The 11,583-nt window shown below is 41.7% G+C and overlaps 1 protein-coding gene across 7 annotated transcripts in view; it reads left to right on the top strand.

Moving 5' to 3' along the window:
• The first annotated feature begins 315 nt into the window (after nt 1-315).
• The window catches only part of ADGRF1 (adhesion G protein-coupled receptor F1), a 46,066-nt gene continuing 34,798 nt past the window's right edge, over nt 316-11,583 (top strand). For 4 of the 7 annotated variants that reach the window (XM_058734185.1, XM_058734182.1, XM_058734186.1 and 1 more), the window contains exon 1: nt 317-636. The gene's annotated coding sequence lies outside the window, so the exon portion shown is untranslated. Of the gene's footprint in view, nt 637-4,818; nt 4,904-11,583 lie in introns of all 7 variants that reach the window. The other 3 variants (XM_058734187.1, XM_058734184.1, XM_058734189.1) reach the window with 2 other exon arrangements.

The following is an 11,583-nucleotide window of genomic DNA, read 5'->3' as shown; positions in this document are numbered from 1 at the left end:
GGTCTCAGGGGTTACCTGATTCAGATCACTCCTTCTTTCTACTCCCTTCTGGCCAAGTGCCCCAGTCCATCCTCAAGGCAACTGAACCTCTGTACCCTACAGTGATTTTATGAACAGGTGGCCTCTTCTAACATGCAAATCTTGGCCACTAGATGTCTCCCTTTGCTTAAAGGACATTCCGAAACCCTGGGGTCAACTGGCAGTTTGCTAAACAGAAACCATACTTCCGCAAAAAATAGAATGTCTTCATCTCAGGCCGCCTCTTCAGGTGTTTGTCCTCATGAGGAAGTTGAGTACAGCCACAATGACAAAGAAAAAAATGCCCAGGGACAGAATCGGATTTATTTTGTTCTGGGAGAGCTTCTCACCCACAGGATCTCTCCCTTGGGAGACGGAGTGACAGTCTGTTGGGTTTTAGCCTCTAATCCAGCAGACTCCTGACTGTCGTTTGGGAGCCTTGTTTGTGTCACTTTTGTCTGGCGCTATAGGCCAGTGGAGAAATGCACGTTCCTGTTAAAGGTTTGGTGTTCTAGAACCTGCACGGTCAAAGCAGGATTCTTGTAAACTGCATCAGATTGAGCATTTCCACTGAGGCTGCCCCGACCCGCGGATGGATTTTTCCACATCACGTTGAGTGTAAGTGGATGGGCTCTGTTGCCTGTGACTGCACTGTCCCCGCCACACCGGGAAGGTCCCTTGGGTCTAGAGAGAAGGCTGCTTGATGTTGTGTAATTCTCATTTTAAAGACAGGCAGAGGGAAAAAAAGCAAAGTTCATGATTTTCGTAGTCAGTGTTACCTCTGGCATTCAAACCCTGTAAGCTCTGAACTGATGACAGGCAATGGGGGAATTCTGCTTGGCCTTGCTAAGTTTGTCCAGGGCTTTGAATTTAGGGACACGTGAAGCTTACTCGCTGAATGAAATGGAAATGTGGATTCTCTCCGGGGGCTTTGGTGGCCCTTCATTTTACTATGAAAGGTTCAGCTGATAAGAATGCTAGGGCTCATTAGTGCCTAAGACCATAATGTTGCCTGTGGTCTTTTCTTTGGTTATTTTGGAAAGGTCGGACACTTCTGTTTGTATTTCTTACCTGCCTTTTCTCGCAGGGTGCCTTGGTGGCTCAGTCAGTTAAGCGCTCAACTCTTGATCTCTGCTGAGGTCATGATCTCATGTTGCGTGAGTTCGAGCCCTGTATCAGGCTCCACACTGACAGTGCATTGCCTGCTTGGGGTTTTCTCTCACATTCTTTCTCTGCCCCTCCCCCATGCACTCTGTGTCTCTCAAAATGAATAAATAAGCTTAAAAAATTCACAACAACAAAAAAGAGGAATGGCAGAGCACAGGTTATCAGAACACAGACTTTGAAGGCAAGCCCATCATTTACTTACCTGCTCTGTCCCTCCATTTCCTCACCTATAAAAGGGGAATGATGGTGGGAACTGCCTCGAGGGTTGCTGGGAGTATAAAAGCACTTGGAAACTGCTCAGAACACTACTTGGAACATGGTAAGTGCTTAGTAAATGGGGGCTGTTACTACGTGATTGACTGTTGATCTCTTCTCTGATTTTCTGCCCAGGCCAGTGTTCATGTGTATAGATTGCTACACTTGTCTGTGATATGGATGGGAAAAGATTTCCTACAGTTTTGTGAGCTCTCCATTTGTTTATTTGAGTATACCTTATATTCAGGCTAAGTAGCATTACAATGATTAAATACCACCCCCAAACAGTTTCTCATAAGCCCCTTTGACTAAGCTTTATCCTCAAATAACTTAATAATTCCCATCTCTCTTTATTTTTTAAGCCCTGGTGTTGAGTGTTAAAAGACTATATCAGTTTACGGGGCGCCTGGGTGGCGCAGTCGGTTAAGCGTCCGACTTCAGCCAGGTCACGATCTCGCGGTCCGTGGGTTCGAGCCCCGCGTCAGGCTCTGGGCTGATGGCTCGGAGCCTGGAGCCTGTTTCCGATTCTGTGTCTCCCTCTCTCTCTGCCCCTCCCCCGTTCATGCTCTGTCTCTCTCTGTCCCAAAAATAAATAAAAAAAAAATGTTGAAAAAAAAATTTAAAAAAAATAAAAGACTATATCAGTTTTGATAAAATCTTTGTTAGTTAGGAAAACCTTCTCACTATAATGTACATTTTACACTCAACTCTTCTCTTTACTGTTCCTTTCAGGTTTGTGGGTTGTTTTTTTTTTTTTTAAATTATACTTGAAACATTTCTTATTGCATTTAATCATTTCACAGTGTGGAATAAAGCCACCCGAAACAGCTCAGGGACTATCACACCCTCGAGTCACCATATCATTCAAGGCGACCAACTGTGTTTACAGCCCCTGGATTAGAGCTTCTCTAAGACCAAAGGCAGAGACCTCCTAGCACCTCTGAAGGATAAACACTGCCCTCCAGGATCCTTCCTGCTCACCTGCTGACCACATTCAGATAGTGCCTCACACCTGGTGATAAGGTGTGATAAGATTTAGAAAACTAGTTCCAATAATGAGATTCTGTTCGCTTAGTCCTTTCTCCGGGGCCTCAGGGTTGTTGCTATTTATTGCTGTGACTCTACTCTTTTACCGGGAAAGCAAGCCATCAGACTGCCCAGGAAACCAACGCAAACAGAGAGATGATTTGACAGGGTTCAAAGTGCTTCCTCGGCCCCCTGGTCTTCCTCCTTGTTCTCTTGGGCAGCTATCTATAGGATGCCGGGGCTGGGGGCTGGTTTAGTCAAGTTCTGTGGTCCAGATGAGCAGACGATGTAAAATATACCAGAGGGACCAAAACACATTCGTTTAGCTGCCTTTGGATGCTCAGGTGGACACCTTGTACCTGCTTCACAGGGGAGTGTGTGCGATTTTGCAGCCAAAGGAGAGTTGCCGTTGTACCGGAGGAGCAAGCCTCCCTCAACTCTGCCTTCCCAGAAGACCAGCTCTCCTTGGGCTCAGAAGAATGATATGTCACCATGCTCCACACTGTGCAAAAACCCGTGTTACTCTCTTTTGCTTTCTGTCCTCTGCAGGGACTCCGGAGCCCTATAACCTAACCAGGAAGTATCGAATTTAGCCTCACATGTGTTAGTAGATGGTTAGGAGGAAACTAGAAGGGTTGAGTAAGTGGCTTACTGGTGAGTCACCCATCAGTAATTCAAAAGCACACCCTATTTGTGAAACAACCTAAATATTGGGCATACTATGATCTCCTTCCATTAAATGCGGAATTAACAATTAAATATATTCATTTGTTTGGATTCAGATTTTCTCCAAAACCAATCTACTCAAGGAATTATTGAGGTCTATTGGGTGCCTAATTTTCTACTATCTGCTAAAGTGTTTTTGGTCTAAGAAGAAACTATAGGGATCCCTTTGGTTCCAAGGGCCACATGCCAGCCCCTAGGAAGTTGCTGGGCTTTGCAACATGATGAGCTGGAGGTCACTAACAGACCTTCTATCTGAGCTTCAAGCCCTCCCCCATTAAGCTCCAGAGTGATTGGCCATTTTGTCTGTCTTACTCCTTCGCCTGACCCCCTTCCAATTCCACGGCTACTTTCCTCCCTAAGTAGTTAATAGACTATTAGTACCATTTTATAAACACATTCCCACTACGGTGTCAGTGACTTCTGTGCTCCTACATGCACTTGCATTTTAACACAGACAATAGGAAACAAATAGCACTGAACTGAAAAGATGGCATTTAATCCTAGAACTTCAGACATCAGATCAACTGAGTGAGGACCTTCTGGAAGCCCTCGACCTTCTGTACTGAAAGGAAATTTGGTCTCCATTTGCAATTGGTGGATCTGGAAAATGCACAAAACCCTGCAGAAAGGGCACAGCAGAGAGTGACATTGACTTGATTAGATTATGAGATCAGCTCTATTTTGCCCAGGCTGGTGGCCGACAAAGGAGGGATGGCTGATGCCTTTGAACAGTTAGGGATTGTCAAGTCGTCTTTGTTCTCTTGATAACTTCTCCACTGGACCAGACTTAGCCCTGATCATGAAAAATTATGCTATAGACCAAGTGGCTCAATTGGTATTGGAAACAAGAAGGTCACATTGTGTTTAGGCCTTCTTGACACCAAAGGTCTTCAGCATGAAATTATGAGCTCCAATTTTATTCGGAGAATTGTTCACTCTAAAAGAGATATTTCTATTAGAATCCAGTGCTCTGAAGACCATTTTCTCCTTCTGAAGAAGATGAATGTTTTCTCTTCTGTGATGAGAACAATGTACCTGATTGACTTCCCCTTTTCTTGAATGCTAGGAAGCTCTTCTCCTAAAGTTAAGCTTCAAATTTATAAAATAGTGTAGATACCTCATAGGTTTCTATTTGCATTCTTTTTCTTCATTGACACTCTACTTTATAGCTTCCCTTTCTATCATTTGTGTAGTGTACATAGAACTTTTATAGTTCATGTTTCCTTATTTCTAGTCCAATATAGTGTTTTTAAATGCATTGACAGGGTGAGCCACCTCAAGTCATTTGCAGAATATAAGGGTGTTAGGGGCACCTGGGTGGCTCAGTCAGTTAAACGTCTGACACGCGATTTCAGCTCAGGTTATGATCTCGCAGTTTGTGAGTTCGAGCCCCACCTCAGACTCTGTGCTGAGAGTGCTGAACCTGCTAGGGATTTTCTCTCTCTCCCTCTCTCTCTGCCCCTCCCCTGCTTGTGCTGTCTTTCTCTCAAAAATTAATAAAGAAACACTTAAAAAAAATATATATGTGTGTGTGTGTGTGTACGTGTGTATGGTAATTTTCAAATCAGATGGGTCCTTAGAAAGCAAAGAAGCATTTATTAAAAAGTTAAAATGATTCCATTCTAGGTTTTCTAAGGCCAAAGAGCATTCCACCCTCAGCATGTACGCTGTTGTTCTCTTTTGCCAGCCCCCATTCCATATTATCCCATGGGTAAGTCTGAGGTTCCTTTGTCTGGGAAAGAAGTCAGAAAAAGAAAAATAATATTGACCCCTATCTTCACTCCACTGGAATTGCCCACCTCCCCCGCCATTGGAATTATACATGAAGAGCCGCATTCCTTCCGCTTTATGGGGTATGACCCGTGGGTGTCCTGAAGCTGGACATGAAAGCTCGACAGAGTGGCATTTGATAGCAAACTGATCTAGGACAGAAGTGTTCCGCGTTCCCCTAGAGCATTTTTTTCTCCCACTTTCCTTTTGTGGTTTCAGAAATCTGTCTGCTGCAAGAATCGTTAGGTCTTGGGCTCAGATCTCCTTCCTCTTACCAGGCCTGGTATTGACTCCAAGTGGGAGGGAGAGGCAGCATAAAAGTATTTATCTTTTCCTTCTTGAAAAGGGTGTGTCCTGGGCTTGTCTGCCTACAAGGGCAGCAACATGCACCAGGAGTTGCTTATGAATCAGTGGACCTGCATGAATGCCAGTGAGCTGCTGGTCAGATATTAGCGATGTCTTTCCAAACAGCATTAAGAAGTGATTGAACCACAGGTACACTGGAGGAGGGGCTCCCTAAGGCTGTGATGTGAAGAGAGGAATCACCAGGTAAGCCCAATAGCTGAGATTTGATTCCTTAGACTGTGTATTGCTATCACCCAGTACTACCTGTTGAGTTGAGATCCCTTTCCCCCGGGGAAAAGTCTGATTTCAACATCCCATTTCCCAAAGAAGGCTAAATAAAGGAACAGAGGATGGAAAAAGCAACAAGCAGAGACGAGCAGAGAGTTCATCCTCTTGGTGACTATATAAATTGAGGGGATTTGCTGATTCGCAGACTCCAGGTTTGCTGACTCAAAGCACACACGTCTCCCTATCGATTATAACACAGAATAAGGGGTACCCTCTTCTTCAGGTGTGCCTGGGAGGTAGATTGGCTGGAATAAAGAAGGTGCCACCAAGGAAACTTACAAATATCAGTCTCACGACTTCCACTGGTTAGTAATATATTAGCTTTAGCAATCTCTTAAAATACAAATATGCTCGAGAAGATTAAATTTATTTTCACTTTAGAATGAATTCATATAAGCTTTGCATGAACCAGTATAAATCTGGAAAGTACTTTGCAATTTAGCTCCTTCCCTGAACTGAGAAAAAATCCAAACATTGACCCGTACAATCATTTCCCTGCTCCTTCCCACTAATATATATAAAGTGATAACTCTCTATTTTCTGACTGATGGGCCTTGAAAATTGGTAATTTTTCTTTTCCTTTTCCTTTTTTTGAAATGAAAAATTCATTTATGTGAGCCTGATATCCTAGATATGGGAAGTCACTGGAGAAAGTACAGAAAGAAGATCAAGGTGGAAGAGATATAGATAAACGATACCTGTGGCTTTTCCGTGACGACACCTGTTAAACTAATCTTGATAATAACACACATCGGTGCGAAATTACAGATAGGAAAGAAATAATAGATAAGCATATATTCTATAATTTATTAGAATATTTGCACAGCCTTTTATTTATTTTTTTTCTTTTTCTGTAACAGACCACTGCTACTTATACAACCATAATCAAAATTAAGAGCAATCTTACAAAATGGCCACACTTAGTAATACCAGCAAGGGTTATAACCTTGAGCACATTATTTAAGCTTTTCGTGCTCTGATTACTAAATTTGCTGAATGGTGGCAATAAGCATTAGGACTTAAAATCAGAGCACGTGCATGTTGAGATTTACCAGGTTGACTTGCAAACACTTCTGTTTTGTACACAGCCACAAACTGATGGGAACTGTTGTTGACATGCCTCACGGGTGTACACGCCCTGCCCCTCTAAAATGGCAGTCAATTTCTATAATTTTTTTAAAGTTTATTTTTATTTATTTATATTTGAGAGAGAGCATGAGCAGGGGAAGGGCAGAGAGAAAGAGAGAGAGGGACAGAGAGAATCTCAAGCAGGCTCCATGCTGTCAGCCCAGAGCCCAATGCGGAAGTGGACCTCATGTACCCCGTGGGGCTCAATCTCACAAACTGAACCTCACTTGATGTGAGGTGAACCAGAGTCTGCACTTAACCGGTTGAGCCACCCAGGCACCCCTATTTATTTTTTTTAAAGTAGGGGTAGGGTTCCCATTACACAGTTTGTCTCTTGCTGTGCTGAGGGTAAGGGGAACACCAGATTTTTGCATCCACATGCCCTCTGATGTCATTCATTCATTCCACAATTAAAGGAATGTAAATATTTTCCTAAAAAAATAAATGAACACATTCATTTAAACTAGGGTCTATAAGTGACCGATTTAGCACTTTGGTTGGGAGCAATAGTAAACCGGAAGTAGCCAGAGGGTACTGAGTATCCAAGGGCATTACCAGCGGGAAGGGTGTGCCATAAAGGGTGAAGAACTCAGACAGTGGAGAAGTGGAATCCTGGGTACAATGTCACTGAATTCTCAGTTTTGCTTAACGCCCGCTTAGGAAACCGTAGTCCAGCCAATCTAAACATGTATTTACCACTTCAACAATATTCTGCCTTGTTTTCTTTCTCAAGCTCTTTGGCAGGAAAAACCCATAGCTACAGAAAAGGGGAACCTGTTCCCAAACACATCGGGGAGTTCTAGTTGTGTTTGAGCAGGGAAGTGCTCACAGGATGTCAGGGTCTCTACAGTTCAAGGATAGATAGACACCTGTTCTTAATAATTGTGAAAAACACCTAGAAACTTGGAGGGATAGTGGAAAAGGTCTATAGTATCATGGCCTGAAACATAGTCTGTCACATACACGGCTGATTCTAGCTTTGCTGAATGGTACACAAAACCCGTGGGGAAGGGAGGCCCTCTTACCACCCCTCTCCCCTCAAAGCCAAAGATAATCTCAGGGGGTCCTGTTCAATGGCAGGTGGAAACCTGGGCTCTGAGATGTTGAGAATGAAATTCCGTAAGAATCAGTGTGACAGTGCCTGGAACTTCATAAGGTTGGAGTAAATTCCCTGCGAGTAGGCAGTTGAATAAATAACAAGTAAAGAGGAGAATAGCAGTGAGGTATGTAGCCCTCAAATTGTGAAATTGTAGTGAAATCTCGTTGATGAGGGTTCTCAGGCCCCCATGGTGTCTCTGGGTCTTCATTGTAAATGTCGGTTTTTAATCTCTGAGGCCCACACACCTTGGAAACTCTAGTTTTTTTGTTTTATTTTAAATAAAGTCTTTTAAAATTAAGATGTTAAATAAAGTCTAAGATAATTTCCTTATTTGCTTTTTTATACTAAGATTAAATTAAAAAAAAAAACCCTGATCATATAAGTTCCTTTATTGTTTAGGGATAAGCACCCATTTACTGTAAATTTGTGGTATTAGGATAACTGGTCACAATGGAACAGGTTCACACCTGCCAAGTTTTGGGTAAAGAGACCTTGTCTTAAGGAGATTATATTTTCTATGAAAACCTTGCACACTTGTGTTTGTAGTTTAGCCTAATTTTGTTTGAAGACTTTTGTATACTTAATCTCTTAGCGAATCTGGCTAATTGTTTCCCATAGAAATTTAACGATATAATTCTTAGGCATATAACACTCTACTGTATTGTTGATCAAGATACCAATTAAACAAGTAAATGGCAAAAAAAAAAAAAAAAAAAAACGACACAGTGGTACAATTCACAGATACATAAATCAGAATTTCACTATGTGACAAGGTGGCTTTTAAAACTGTCAAAGAGGGGCGCCTGGGTGGCTCAGTCGGTTAAGCGGCCGACTTCAGCTCAGGTCATGATCTCACAGTCCGTGAGTTCGAGCCCCGCGTCGGGCTCTGTGCTGACGGCTCAGAGCCTGGAGCCTGTTTCCGATTCTGTGTCTCCCTCTCTCTGACCCTCCCCCGTTCATGCTCTGTCTCTCTCTGGCTCAAAAATAAATAAATGTTAAAAAAAAAAAAAAGAAGAAAACTGTCAAAGAATTATCAAAGTGTCTTGAAAAAGAATGGTTCAGTTAAGAAACATAGTTGGGATAACTGGTTGTTCATTTGGGGGGGGAAATGAAAGTAAACGCCTATTTCATACCAAAACCTAAAGTAAGTCCAGAAGGAGTAAAAGTTTAAATGTATTTTAAAATGAAAGTTTAGAAGGAAACAGAATATTTTTATAGTCATTTTATAAAACATTTTTTTTGGGGTTGACTCCTAGTTTAAAATACAAAATGGGAAAGATCGACAGATGTGATTTCATGAATATTTTGAGCTCTTATGCAGAACATAAAAAGTTAAAAGACCAAAGACAAATGGACACAGATTTATAACAGAAGTGAAAAAAAAGCCAATATCCATGTTACATAAAAGCTCCAAAGAAGCAGTTCTTAAGAAAAAGTAAACATTTCAATAGGAAAACTTAGAACAATGACTTAAAAAGTCAAGCCAAGGAAAAAAAAATACAAATGGCTAATAAACATCTGAAAAACAATGCTTATTCTTAGTGATAATCAAAGACATGGAAATTAAAGCAATTAGAAAAAAATTTTGCTTATCGATTTGGCAAACACTAAAAAAAGATGCTGGGGACAGGGTGATGAAACTGGCATTTCCACACCTCACTGGGGTGTGGACAGGGGTACAAACGAGGAGGGCACGTTGGCCATGCGGATCAGAAGTCAAAGTGCATAGAGGCAGGACTTCACTCTAACCTGGAAAAATCCCGATTTGCTTGGAATTAAGGATATGCAAGAAGTTTCACAGAAGGAACATTTGAGGGCAGATGGTAAGAGTCCAAATAACAAATTTGCCACCATAATGCGTCTTTATCTGAACATAGAGTGGAGCCTGGAAGGTTTTGGAATATCAACTGCCATAATATTTGCAAGGTAGGGGGAATGCCAGGAAACTGGTTCTATTTCTAGAAGAATCACTTGGGGAATATGATTGAAAAACTTTTACTCATTGGGAAATTATGATGAAAATACTGTTACTAGGCATAGGGAAACAAAGAATGATTGTTTTTTGGTGTATTTGATATAATTAAGATTTACCACTTCACTCTATGGCTCTAAACATTGAATGGAAGTTGGATATTTGTGTTATTTAAAAAGATACCCAGGAAGAGCTTGTTACGTCTTTAATCTGAACTTTCAATAAGAAGTTGCCACAAAGCCTGTTCTCTGGTTCTTTCCAGTAGGCCTGATAAAGTGTGTTTTCATCCGTTGACACTGAAGACACTCATATTTGTTAGAAGGATTGCTTTGAAATGTATACTCTTCTTTTTCTTGAACAAAGAAACCTTATTCGTAAGGAAGTCAGATGGAGATCAAATTAACAATCAGGATTTTCTTAAAATCATCTCCCAAGCAACAAAATGCATTGGCTCAAAGTCCAAGAGGAAGGTTAGATTGTTTTGGGGAGAGAAATTTAGAGAAATAGTTGATAAATTCTTTTTAAAGAATAAAAATCTCTTTAAAGAATAAACATAAAGACATAAAGACATAAAGATAACTCTTTATGTAGGATTCAGGCCTGCCCTTTTCATTTTCTGCAAGTGTGAAATGGAAATAATTCCCACTTCATTTACAAGATTGCCAAAATAACCAGATCAGTCCATATGAAAGTATTTTGTAAACTAGAAAGAATTATTCTTATTTCTTTTTCTTATGTAACCATCACCTCCCTCAAGTGCTATGCAAATACTTTTTCAAAGGAACAATATGAGAGGAAGTTCAAATTCCATGGGTTTTACCCATGGAGTCATGTGACGAAGAGTGGAGATAAACCCCATCTGGGGATTCCAGGAAGGCTGGGTCCCCATTGCTGAGCTGAAGGCTTGGCTGGAAGAAACAGCTTGGCACCTTCTCTGGAATGCCATTGATCATCCTTTCAGGGCTTGGTGGTAATGTTGACTCTACCGAACCATGAGTGACAGGAGAAAAGCTTCAGTTACAAGGCGTTGGAATAGAGCCAACCCCTGAGGCTGGCAGTCAGGCTCTTACAAAGGGATTGAGTTGGACTTGTCTGTAGGAAATGAACTGTATTAGAACATCCATATTGGGTGATGAGCTCAGAACAACAGTTCATCCTGTAACTAAGACACAAAGCACAGATGGAATGACTTAAAAAAGCCCAGAATCTTTGTTCGTGGGGAACACACAGCCGTGCTAGGCTGATAGCACCAGCATTAGGAGTAATCCCCTGCAACTGAAGTTCCCATGAGTGGCAAAGGACACACAGACTTGTAAAACGTATGTTAATTTTTGGAACAAAAAGGATCAGTGGAGGAGGTAGGGTCACAAGCTGGACTCTGAAGGGAGATCCCTTCGATGCAACGTTGGAGAGTTTAAATAGGAAACAGAGACCCCAGCAACCCAGAAGTTCTTCTCAAAAGTGGGTCTGGATCACTGCTTTTGGAGTTTCTCTTAATGGGTAGAGTTAGGGTGTATGAACAGCCCGCCTGACTGTGCTGTGAACCTCCAGTGCTTGGCACGGTGCCTGGGAAATTGGAAGCTCTCAAATTAGAGTTTAGCAGATTGGTAAAGTGTCCTGGGGAAGGAATGACTGAGCTAAGTCATTCATTCCTTTGGTATCTTCCAGGCTTAAAGTTTTAGGATTCTTAAAAATCACACCTCTATTCTCAACCCAAGGGCATCATTCTTAGTAGGTTTTCAGCCCATTTCCAAAGATGTTCCAGAATTAGAATAACCAGTTTGAAGAG

The sequence above is a fragment of the Neofelis nebulosa genome, chromosome 6 (assembly GCF_028018385.1).
Source record: "Neofelis nebulosa isolate mNeoNeb1 chromosome 6, mNeoNeb1.pri, whole genome shotgun sequence".
Taxonomy (NCBI): Eukaryota; Metazoa; Chordata; class Mammalia; order Carnivora; family Felidae; genus Neofelis; species Neofelis nebulosa.
The sequence above is the reverse complement of the archived record's forward strand: the minus strand, read 5'-3'. Positions and strand labels throughout refer to the sequence as shown.